General features: G+C 40.0%; 1 non-coding gene across 1 annotated transcript; it reads right to left on the bottom strand.

Annotated features, from left to right (window-relative positions):
• Nucleotides 1-5,592: 5,592 nt before the first annotated feature.
• Nucleotides 5,593-5,700, bottom strand: LOC112714303 (small nucleolar RNA R71). The gene has a single exon (XR_003159203.1). It is a non-coding gene; the product is annotated as a small nucleolar RNA R71 (small nucleolar RNA).
• Nucleotides 5,701-11,948: the final 6,248 nt, after the last annotated feature.

Consider the following 11,948-nt stretch of genomic DNA (forward strand, 5'->3'; position numbering starts at 1 on the left):
ATATGGTCACGATTTTAAAATAACATGACCATAAAAACTGGTTTAAAACTAGTTTGATCAGAAAGTAAGCTGTGGTCACACTTTAAAATTAGTGTAACCATAGAGTAAGCTATGGACATGGTTTAAACTAGCGTGAACATAGAACAAGCTATGATCACAGTTTTTACACATGATCATAAAGTAAGCTATGTTCACGGTTAAAAATCGTCACCTAAAGTGTTAAATATAAAGTACTACAACCCTAAACAAAAAAACGGTGACCATAGATCTATGGCCACGCCAGAATAACCGTGACCTAAAGTCAAAAATGGTGACCATAGATCTATGGTCATAATTTTAAACCGCAATTATGGACCAAATATGTTGTGAATATGGAGTTGGTTTTAGGTTGGAAAGGTTGAGGCTAAGATAGGAGAAAAATGAAGAGTAAATAGAAGATAGAGTGGAAAAAATTCCATAATTTGCAGAATTTTATCCAACTTTATATGACCATAACTTGATCTTAGGGGCGCATGGTGCGCGAAATTTAGAACTCCGCACAGCTTAACTAGCAAGTGCACCAGGTCATCCAAGTAATACCTAAGGTGAGTGAGGGTCGATCCCACGAGGAATGTTGGACTGAGCAAGCAGTGGTTATCCTGCAGATCTTAGCCAGGCGAATAGAAAGTTGATTGATTGTTGTTGAATGTGCATAAAATAAATAAGAAAGCAGTAAAGAAATAGCGAAGAAACAACAGGGAGAAATCAGTTAAGGCTTCAGAGATGTCTTATCTTTCTGGATTAACCTTTCTTACTGTCTATTCCAATTACGAATGATTCATTCCATGACAAGCTGTAAGTGATTAACGCCACGCTAATGGTCATTAATCTCCTCTTATCCAAATCAACTGCCACACTAATGGTCATTCAATCTGAACGAGGGTGAATCTCTAGCAATTCAATCTCTGATGATCCTACTCAAAATGCCGCAGACAAGGTTAGATCTTCCGAATCGGAGAATGAAGCTTTATGATTCTAGCTTATACCACAAAGGCCCTAATTGCCCCATACCTCGGCTGGACAGATGTTTTCATGTTCCCAACGAGATTGTAGATTAGCCGTCTAAGAGATGTAATCTCAAGCTTGTAGTTCACTGCTATCCCTCTTGAGACTCGCAAGAACTCATGTAGAACAAGGGGACATACGCTAGTTCCACCCCAGATTCATAAGGATTGAAGAACGAAAATATATCTTAGAATAGAATCAAACATGGAATAAAATAGAAACAGTAATATTATTAATCCATGAGAATCAACAGAGCTCTTAACCTTAACCTAGGAAGTTTAGTGACTCATTCTTTTCAGAAAAGAAATATGAAACGTGTAAAGGGTCAAGAGTTCCTAACAAGGGTAACCTCTTGTCTATATATACTAATCTAATGACTAAGGATTACAAAAATAAGATAAACTGGACTCTTGGTGCAAAAATCCACTTTTTAGGCCCACTTAGTGAGTTTTTGGGTTGAGCTTGGGGTGAATTAACATGCTTGGACTCCTCTTGGAGTGTTGAACGCCGAATTTGGTCCATTTTGGGTGTTCAACGCCGAGCTTGCTCCTTTTGGGGCGTTGAATGCCGGGTAGAGGATGATTTGGGCGTTCAACGCCCGTTTTGAGCCATTATTTTCAAAGTAAAGTATAAACTATTATATATTGCTGGAAAGTCCTGGAAGTTAGATGATGAGCGGATAATTTGTACGCTTTTTGGCATTGTTTTTAGTATGTTTTTAGTATGATCTAGTTAGTTTTTAGTATATTTTTATTAGTTTTTAGTTAAAATTCACTTTTCTGGGCTTTACTATGAGTTTGTGTGTTTTTCTGTGATTTCAGGTATTTTCTGGCTGAAATTGAGGGACCTGAGCAAAAATCTGATTCAGAGACTAAAAAGGACTGCAGATGCTGTTGGATTCTGACCTCCCTGCACTCGAAGTGGATTTTCTGGAGCTACAGAAGCCCAATTGGCACGCTCTCAACGGCGTTGGAAAGTAAACATTCTGGGATTTCCAGCAATATATGATAGTCCATTCTTTGCCCAAGATTTGATGGCCCAAACCGGCATTCAAAGTCACCCTCAGAATTCCCAGCGTTAAACGCCGGAACTGGCACCAAAGTGGGAGTTAAACGCCCAAACTGGCACAAAAGCTGGCGTTTAACTCCAAGAAGAGTCTCTACACGAAAATGCTTCAATGCTCAGCCCAAGCACACACCATGTGGGCCCGGAAGTGGATTTTTATGTCATTTACTCATCTCTGTAAACCCTAGGCTACTAGTTCTCTATAAGTAGGACCTTTTACTATTGTATTTGGATCTTTGAATCTTTGGATCTTTGGATTATTTTAGATCTTTTGATCACTTTGGGAGGCTGGCCATTCGGCCATGCCTAGACCTTATTCTTATGTATTTTCAACGGTGGAGTTTCTACACACCATAGATTAAGGTGTGGAGCTCTGCTGTACCTCGAGTATTAATGCAATTACTATTGTTCCTCTATTCAATTCCGCTTGTTCTTGTTCTAAGATATCACTTGTTCTTCAACTTGATGAATGTGATGATCCGTGACACTCATCATCATTCTCACCTATGAACGTGTGACTGACAACCACCTCCGTTCTACCTTCGATTGGGTGAATATCTCTTGGATTCCTGATACACGATGCATGGTTGATCGCCTGACAACCGAGTGCTCGCCTGACAAACGAGCCAGCCATTCCGTGAGATCAGAGTCTTCGTGGTATAGGCTAGAACTGATGGCGGCATTCAAGAGAATCCGGAAGGTCTAACCTTGTCTGTGGTATTCTGAGTAGGATTCAATGATTGAATGACTGTGACGTGCTTCAAACTCCTGAAGGCGGGGCGTTAGTGACAGACGCAAAAGAATCACTGGATTCTATTCCGGCCTGATCGAGAACCGACAGATGGATAGCCGTGCCGTGACAGGGTGCGTTGAACATTTCCACTGAGAGGATGGGAGGTAGCCACTGACAACGGTGAAACCCTTGCTTAAGCTTGCCATGGAAAGGAGTAAGAAGGATTGGATGAAGACAGTAGGAAAGCAGAGAGACGGAAGGGACAGCATCTTCATACGCTTATCTGAAATTCCCACCAATGAATTACATAAGTATCTCTATCTTTATCTTTATGTTTCATTCGTATATCACCCATATCCATTTGAGTTTGCCTGACTGAGATTTACAAGGTGACCATAGCTTGCTTCATACCAACAATCTCTGTGGGATCGACCCTTACTCGCGTAAGGTTTATTACTTGGACGACCCAGTACACTTGCTGGTTAGTTGTGCGAAGTTGTGTTTATGCCATGGTATTGAATACCAAGTTTTTGGATTCATTACCGGGGATTATTTGAGTTGTGAAAAGAAGAGATCACAATTTCGTGCACCAAGTTTTTGGCGCCGTTGCCGGGGATTGTTGAGTTTGGACAACTGACGGTTCATCTTGTTGCTTAGATTAGGTATTTTTTTTTCGGAATTCTTAAGAATGAATTCTAGAGTTTCATGATGATTTGTTGAAGTCTGGCTGGCTGTGAAGCCATGTCTAATTTCATTGGACCGAGGTTTCAACTTATCATCACAAGAGCTTGTTGATTTCTATCAATCTTGCTTTTGGAACAGTGATCTGCTAAGGTTTGGCTGGCCTTTGGCCATGTCTAGTGTTTTGGACCGAAGCTTTCTTTGAAAGCTTGGCTGGCTGTGAAGCCATGTCTGATTCCTGGACCGGAGTCTTAGACTAAACATTGCATGATTCCTGGAATTCTCATTAAGAATTTTGATACCTTTTTCCACTTAATTTTCGAAAAAGCACAAAAAAATTACAAAATCATAAAATCCAAAAATTTCTTGTTTGAGTCTAGTGTCTCATCTTAAGTTTGGTGTCAATTGCATGCATTCATTCATGTGTCTTAAGGATCTTCAAGTAATTCTTGATGACTTCTTACTCTGATCTTTGAATTATCTTGACTTGAGTGTTTTGTGTCTCATGTGCATTTTCATTAGTGTCAGTAATATACAAACTGCTAAGTTTGGTGTCTTGCATGCATTGTTGTTTGATTTTAGTTGCATTTTGATTATTCCTTATTACTAAAAAATCCAAAAATATTTTTAATTTGTGTCTTTTCAAGTCAATAATACAGAGAATTGAAGATTCAGAACATACAGCAGAGGAATTGCACAGAAAAAGCTGGGCGTTCAAAACACCCAGTGAAGAAGGACAGACTGGCGTTTAAACGCCAGCCAGGGTACCTGGTTGGGCGTTTAACGCCCAAAAGGGTATAGTTTTGGGCGTTAAACGCCAGAATGTGCACCATTCTGGGCGTTTAACGCCAGGATGGCACAAGAGGGAAGATTTTGTTTTCAATGCAAATTTTTTTCAAGTTTTCAAAATTTTTCAAAATCAAATCTTTTTCAAATCATATCTTTTCAATCAAATCTTTTTCAAAATCAATTTCTTTTTTTTTTCAAGGATACTTGCTATCAATTAATGATTTGATTCAACATTTCAAGTATGTTACCTTTTCTGTTGAGAAAGGTTTAATGTTTGAATCATATCTTTTCTTGATAGCCAAGTCATTAATTTTAAAAATCAAATCTTTTTTAAAATGTTTTTCAAATCATATCTTTTTAAAACTAATCATATCTTCTTAACCACATCCTTTTCAAAATAGCTTTCAATCAAATCTTTTTGATTTCTAATTTCAAATTCTTTTTCAAAAATCACTTGATTTCTTTTCCACTTTTTGTTTTCGAAAATTATCAATCAAAGTTTTTCAAAAATGTTTTCAAAATCTTTTACTTAATTTTCGAAAATTACTTCCCTTCTTCTCACATCCTTCTATTTATGGACTAACATTATTCCTTAATGCAAAATTCGAACTCCATCTTCTTTGATAAGTTCGAATTTTCTACTTCTGCCTTCTATTTTTCTTTTCTTCTGACACCTAAAGGAATCTCTATACTGTGACATAGAGGATTCCACATTTCCTTGTTTTCTTCTCTTTCATATGAGCAGGAGCAAAGACAAAAGCATTCTTGTTGAGGCTGACCCTAAACCTGAAAGGACCTTGAAGCGAAAGCTAAGAGAAACCAAAGCACAACTCTCTGTAGAGGACCTAACAGAAATCTTCAAAGAAGAAAAATCCATGGCAGCCGAAAACAACAACAATGCCAACAATGCAAGGAAGGTGCTGGGTGACTTTACTGCACCTACTCCCGACTTCTATGGGAGAAGCATCTCTATCCCTGCCATCGGAGCAAACAACTTTGAGCTTAAGCCTCAATTAGTTTCTCTAATGCAACAGAATTGCAAGTTCCATGGACTTCCATTGGAAGATCCTCATCAGTTTTTAGCTGAATTCTTGCAAATCTGTGACACTGTCAAGACTAATGGGGTTGACCCTGAAGTCTACAAACTTATGCTATTCCCTTTTGCTGTAAGAGACAGAGCTAGAACATGGTTGGACTCACAACCTAAAGAAAGCCTGGACTCTTGGGAAAAGCTAGTCAATGCCTTCTTGGCAAAGTTCTTTCCACCTCAAAAATTGAGTAAGCTTAGAGTGGAAGTCCAAACCTTCAGACAGAAGGAAGGAGAATCCCTCTATGAAGCTTGGGAAGGATACAAACAATTAATCAGAAAGTGTCCCTCTGATATGCTTTCTGAATGGAGCATCATAGGTATTTTCTATGATGGTCTGTCTGAACTGTCCAAGATGTCTTTGGATAGCTCTGCTGGAGGATCTCTTCATTTGAAGAAGACGCCTACTGAAGCTCAAGAGCTCATTGAAATGGTTGCAAATAACCAATTCATGTACACTTCTGAAAGAAATCCTGTGAACAATGGGACTAGTCAGAAGAAAGGAGTTCTTGAGATTGACACTCTGAATGCCATATTGGCTCAGAACAAAATATTGACTCAACAAGTCAATATGATTTCTCAAAGTCTGTCTGGAATGCAAAATGCACCAGGTAGTACTAAGGAAGCTTCATCTGAAGAAGAAGCTTATGATCCTGAGAACCTTTCAATGGAAGAGGTGAATTACATGGGAGAACCCTATGGAAACACCTATAATCCTTCATGGAGAAATCATCCAAATTTCTCATGGAAGGATCAACAGAGACCTCAACAAGGTTTCAATAATAATAATGGAACAGGTTTAGCAATAGCAAGCCTTTTCCATCATCTTCTCAGCAACAGACAGAGAGCTCTAAGCAGAACACCTCTGACTTAGCAACCATGGTCTCTGATCTAATCAAAACCACTCAAAGTTTCATGACTGAAACAAGGTCCTCCATTAGAAATTTGGAGGCACAAGTGGGTCATCTGAGCAAGAGAATTACTGAACTCCCTCCTAGCACTCTTCCAAGCAATACAGAAGAAAATCCAAAAGGAGAGTGCAAGACCATCAACATGGCCGAATTTGGAGAGGAAAGAGAGGCAGTGAAAGCCACTGAGGAAGGCCTCAATGGACGTCCACTGGCATCCAATGAGTTCCCCAATGAGGAACCATGGGAATCTGAGGCTCAAAATGAGACCATAGAGATTCCATTGAATTTACTTCTGCCATTCATGAGCTCTAATGAGTATTCTTCCTCTGAAGAGGATGAGTATGTCACTGAAGAGAAAGTTGCTAAATACCTTGGAGCAATCATGAAGCTAAATGACAAGTTATTTGGAAATGAGACTTGGGAGGATGAACCTCCTTTGCTCACCAAAGAACTGGATAACTTGTCTAGGCAGAAACTACCTCAAAAGAGACAGGATCCTGGGAAGTTTTCAATACCTTGTACCATAGGCACCATGACCTTCAAAAAGGCCTTGTGTGACTTAGGGTCAAGTGTAAACCTCATGCCTCTCTCTGTAATGGAGAAGCTAGGGATCTTTGAGGTGCAAGCTGCAAAAATCTCACTAGAGATGGCAGACAACTCGAGAAAACAAGCTTATGGACTTGTAGAGGATGTTCTGGTAAAAGTTGAAGACCATTACATCCCTACTGATTTCATAGTCCTAGAGACTGGGAAATGCATGGATGAATCCATCATCCTTGGCAGACCCTTCCTAGCCACAGCAAGGGCTGTGATTGATGTTGATAGAGGAGAATTGATCATTCAAGTGAATGAAGAATCCTTGGTGTTTAAGGCCCAAGGATATCCCTCTGTCACCATGGAGAGGAAGCATGAAGAGCTTCTCTCAAAACAGAGCCAAACAGAGCCCCCACAGTCAAACTCTAAGTTTGGTGTTGGGAGGCCACAACCAAACTCTAAGTTTGGTGTTGAACCCCCACATTCAAACTCTAAGTTTGGTGTTGGGAGGTTCCAACATTGCTCTGAGTATCTGTGAGGCTCCATGGGAGTCCTCTGTCAAGCTACTGACATTAAAGAAGCGCTTGTTGGAAGGCAACCCAATGCTACATTTCATATATATTTCCTTGTTATTTTATGTTTTTTGTAGGTTGATGATCATGAGAAGTCACAAAATCAATGAAAAAAAGCAAAAACAGAATGAAAAAACAGAAAGAAAAACAGCACACCCTGGAGGAGAGCGTGCTGGCGTTTAAACGCCAGTAAGGCTAGCTGTTGGGCGTTTAACGCCCAGTCTGGCACCATTCTGGGCGTTTAACGCCAGAAAAGGGCACCAGACTGGCGTTAAACGCCAGAAAAGGGCAAGAAGCTGGCGTTAAACGCCAGAAATGGGCACCAGCCCGGCGTTTAACGCCAGAAATGGCTAAAAACGCATTTTTGCATGCCATTTGGTGCAGGGATGACTTTTCCTTGACACCTCAGGATCTGTGAACCCCACAGGATCCCCACCTTCAGGATCACCTTCTTCAAGACCACTTCTATGAAGTTGTGGCCTTGAAGAAGGTGATCTCCGAGGTCCCTTTTTCACTCAAAAAGAGTGAATATCCGGAGATCCGACATGAGATCCGAAGAAGAGGTTGGGAAGTTCTTACCAACCCCATTCAACAAGTCGGAATCTTAATGGTTCAAGAGTTCTATGCCAATGCATGGATCACCAAGAACCATGATCAAAGTGTGAACCCGGATCCAAAGAATTATCTTACTATGGTTCGGGGGAAATACTTGGATTTTAGTCCGGAAAGTGTAAGGTTGGCATTCAATTTGCCCATGATGCAAGGAGATGAACATCCTTACACTAGAAGGGTCAACTTTGATCAAAGGTTGGACCAAGTCCTCACAGTCATATGTGAAGAGGGCGCCCAATGGAAGAGAGATTCAAAAGGGAAGCCGGTTCAATTGAGAAGGCATGACCTCAAACCCGTGGCTAGAGGATGGTTGGAGTTTATCCAACGCTCAATCATTCCCACTAGCAACCGGTCCGTAGTTACCATAGACCGGGCTATCATGATTCATAGCATCATGATTGGAGAAGAAATAGACGTTCATGAGGTTATAGCCCAAGAACTGTATAAGGTGGCGGACAAGTCCTCTACCTTGGCAAGGTTAGCCTTTCCTCATCTCATTTGTCACCTCTGTTATTCAGTTGGAGTTGACATAGAGGGAGACATCCCCATTGATGAGGACAAGCCCATCACTAAGAAAAGGATGGAGCACACAAGAGATCCCACTCATCATGAGATCCCTGAGATTCATCAAGGAATGCACTTTCCTCCACAAAACTATTGGGAGCAACTAAACACCTCCCTAGGAGAATTGAGTTCCAACATGGGACAACTAAGGGTGGAGCACCAAGAACACTCCATCATCCTCCATGAAATTAGAGAAGATCAAAGAATCATGAGAGATGAGCAACAAAGACAAGGAAGAGACATTGAGGAGCTCAAGCACTCCATAGGATCTTCAAGAGGAAGAAAGAGCCGCCATCACTAAGGTGGACCCGTTCTTTAATTTCCTTGTTCTTTATTTTCTGTTTTTCGAAATTTTAGTGCTTATGTTTATCTATGTTTGTGTCTTGTGATCATTAGTGTCTTAGTGTCTATGCCTTAAAGTTATGAATGTCCTATGAATCCATCACCCTTCTTGAAAAAAAAATGTTCTTAAATTGAAAAAGAGAAGAATTGCATGAATTTTGAATTTTATAACAGTTTAATCATTTTGATGTGGTGGCAATACTTTTGTTTTCTGAATGTATGCTTAAACAGTGCATATGTCTTTTGAATTTGTGGTTCATGAATGTTGGCTCTTGAAAGAATGATGAAAAAGGAGACATGTTACTGAGGATCTGAAAAATCATAAAAATGATTCTTGAAGCAAGAAAAAGTAGTGATTCGAAAAAAAAAATTTCGAAAAAAAAGAGAGAAAAAGAAAAAATAAAGTTGTGATCCAAGGCAAAAAGAGTGTGCTTAAGAACCCTGGACATCTCTAATTGGGGACTCTAGCAAAGCTGAGTCACAATCTGAAAAGGTTCACCCAATTATGTGTCTGTGGCATGTATGTATCCGGTGGTAATACTGGAAGACAGAGTGCTTTGGGCCACGGCCAAGACTCAATAAGTAGCTGTGTTCAAGAATCATCATACTTAACTAGGAGAATCAATAATACTATCTGGATTCTGAGTTCCTAAAGAAGCCAATCATTCTGAATTTCAAAGGATAGAGTGAGATGCCAAAACTATTCAGAGGCAAAAAGCTGAAAGCCCCGCTCATCTAATTAACACTGATCTTCATAGATGTTTTTGGAATTCATTTCATATTCTCTTCTTTGTATCTTATTTGATTTTCAGTTGCTTGAGGACAAGCAACAATTTAAGTTTGGTGTTGTGATGAGCGGATAATTTGTACGCTTTTTAGCATTGTTTTTAGTATGTTTTTAGTATGATCTAGTTAGTTTTTAGTATATTTTTATTAGTTTTTAGTTAAAATTCACTTTTCTGGGCTTTACTATGAGTTTGTGTGTTTTTCTGTGATTTCAGGTATTTTCTGGCTGAAATTGAGGGACCTGAGCAAAAATCTGATTCAGAGACTAAAAAGGACTGCAGATGCTGTTGGATTCTGACCTCCCTGCACTCGAAGTGGATTTTCTGGAGCTACAAAAGCCCAATTGGCGCGCTCTCAACGGCGTTGGAAAGTAGACATCCTGGGCTTTCCAGCAATATATGATAGTCCATACTTTGCCCAAGATTTGATGGCCCAAACCGGCGTTCAAAGTCACCCTCAGAATTCCCAGCGTTAAACGCCGGAACTGGCACAAAAGCTGGCGTTTAACTCCAAGAAGAGTCTCTACACAAAAATGCTTCAATGCTCAGCCCAAGCACACACCATGTGGGCCCGGAAGTGGATTTTTATGTCATTTACTCATCTCTGTAAACCCTAGGCTACTAGTTCTCTAGAAGTAGGACCTTTTACTATTGTATTTGGATCTTTGAATCTTTGGATCTTTGGATTATTTTAGATCTTTTGATCACTTTGGGAGGCTGGCCATTCAGCCATGCCTAGACCTTATTCTTATGTATTTTCAACGGTGGAGTTTCTACACACCATAGATTAAGGTGTGGAGCTCTGCTGTACATCGAGTATTAATGCAATTACTATTGTTCCTCTATTCAATTCCGCTTGTTCTTGTTCTAAGATATCACTTGTTCTTCAACTTGATGAATGTGATGATCCGTGACACTCATCATCATTCTCACCTATGAATGTGTGACTGACAACCACCTCCGTTCTACCTTCGATTGGGTGAATATCTCTTGGATTCCTGATACACGATGCATGGTTGATCGCCTGACAACCGAGTGCTCGCCTGACAAACGAGCCAGCCATTCCGTGAGATCAGAGTCTTCGTGGTATAGGCTAGAACTGATGGTGGCATTCAAGAGAATCCGGAAGGTCTAACCTTGTCTGTGGTATTCTGAGTAGGATTCAATGATTGAATGATTGTGACGTGCTTCAAACCCCTGAAGGCGGGGCGTTAGTGACAGACACAAAAGAATCACTGGATTCTATTCCGGCCTGATCGAGAACCGACAGATGGATAGCCGTGCCGTGACAGGGTGCGTTGAACATTTCCACTGAGAGGATGGGAGGTAGCCACTGACAACGGTGAAACCCTTGCTTAAGCTTGCCATGGAAAGGAGTAAGAAGGATTGGATAAAGACAGTAGGAAAGCAGAGAGACGGAAGGGACAGCATCTTCATACGCTTATCTGAAATTCCCACCAATGAATTACATAAGTATCTCTATCTTTATCTTTATGTTTCATTCGTATATCACCCATATCCATTTGAGTTTGCCTGACTGAGATTTACAAGGTGACCATAGCTTGCTTCATACCAACAATCTCTGTGGGATCGACCCTTACTCGCGTAAGGTTTATTACTTGGACGACCCAGTACACTTGCTGGTTAGTTGTGCGAAGATGTGTTTATGCCATGGTATTGAATACCAAGTTTTTGGATTCATTACCAGGGATTATTTGAGTTGTGAAAAGAAGAGATCACAATTTCGTGCACCATTAGCTTTCCAACGCCATTAAGAGTGCATCATTTGGACCTCTTTAGCTCAATATTTTCTCATTATAATGCATGGAGGTCAGGATCTGACAGCATCTACTAGCCTTTCTTTGCCTCTGAATCAGACTTTGCCAAAACTTGCAGTTTTCGCCTAGAAATTACCTAAAATCACAAGAAAAATACCAAAACTCATAGTAGCATCCAAAAAGTGAATTTTGTACTAAAACCTATTAAACCACAATAAAACTTAATGAAATCTACTAAAAACACTAAGAAAACATTGCCAAAAAGCGTATAAAATATATGCTCATCACAACCCCAAACTTAAACTATTGCTTATCCTCAAGCAACTAAAAACAAAATAGGACTAATGGAAGAGAAGAATACAATAAGTCTTAGAGTTGTCAATGAAGCTCAGTTCTACTACTGAATGAGGCTAATAGCTACTTACTTCTAAATAGTTTTGACATCTCTCTT

The sequence above is a fragment of the Arachis hypogaea genome, chromosome 1 (genome assembly GCF_003086295.3).
Source record: "Arachis hypogaea cultivar Tifrunner chromosome 1, arahy.Tifrunner.gnm2.J5K5, whole genome shotgun sequence".
NCBI lineage: Eukaryota > Viridiplantae > Streptophyta > Magnoliopsida > Fabales > Fabaceae > Arachis > Arachis hypogaea.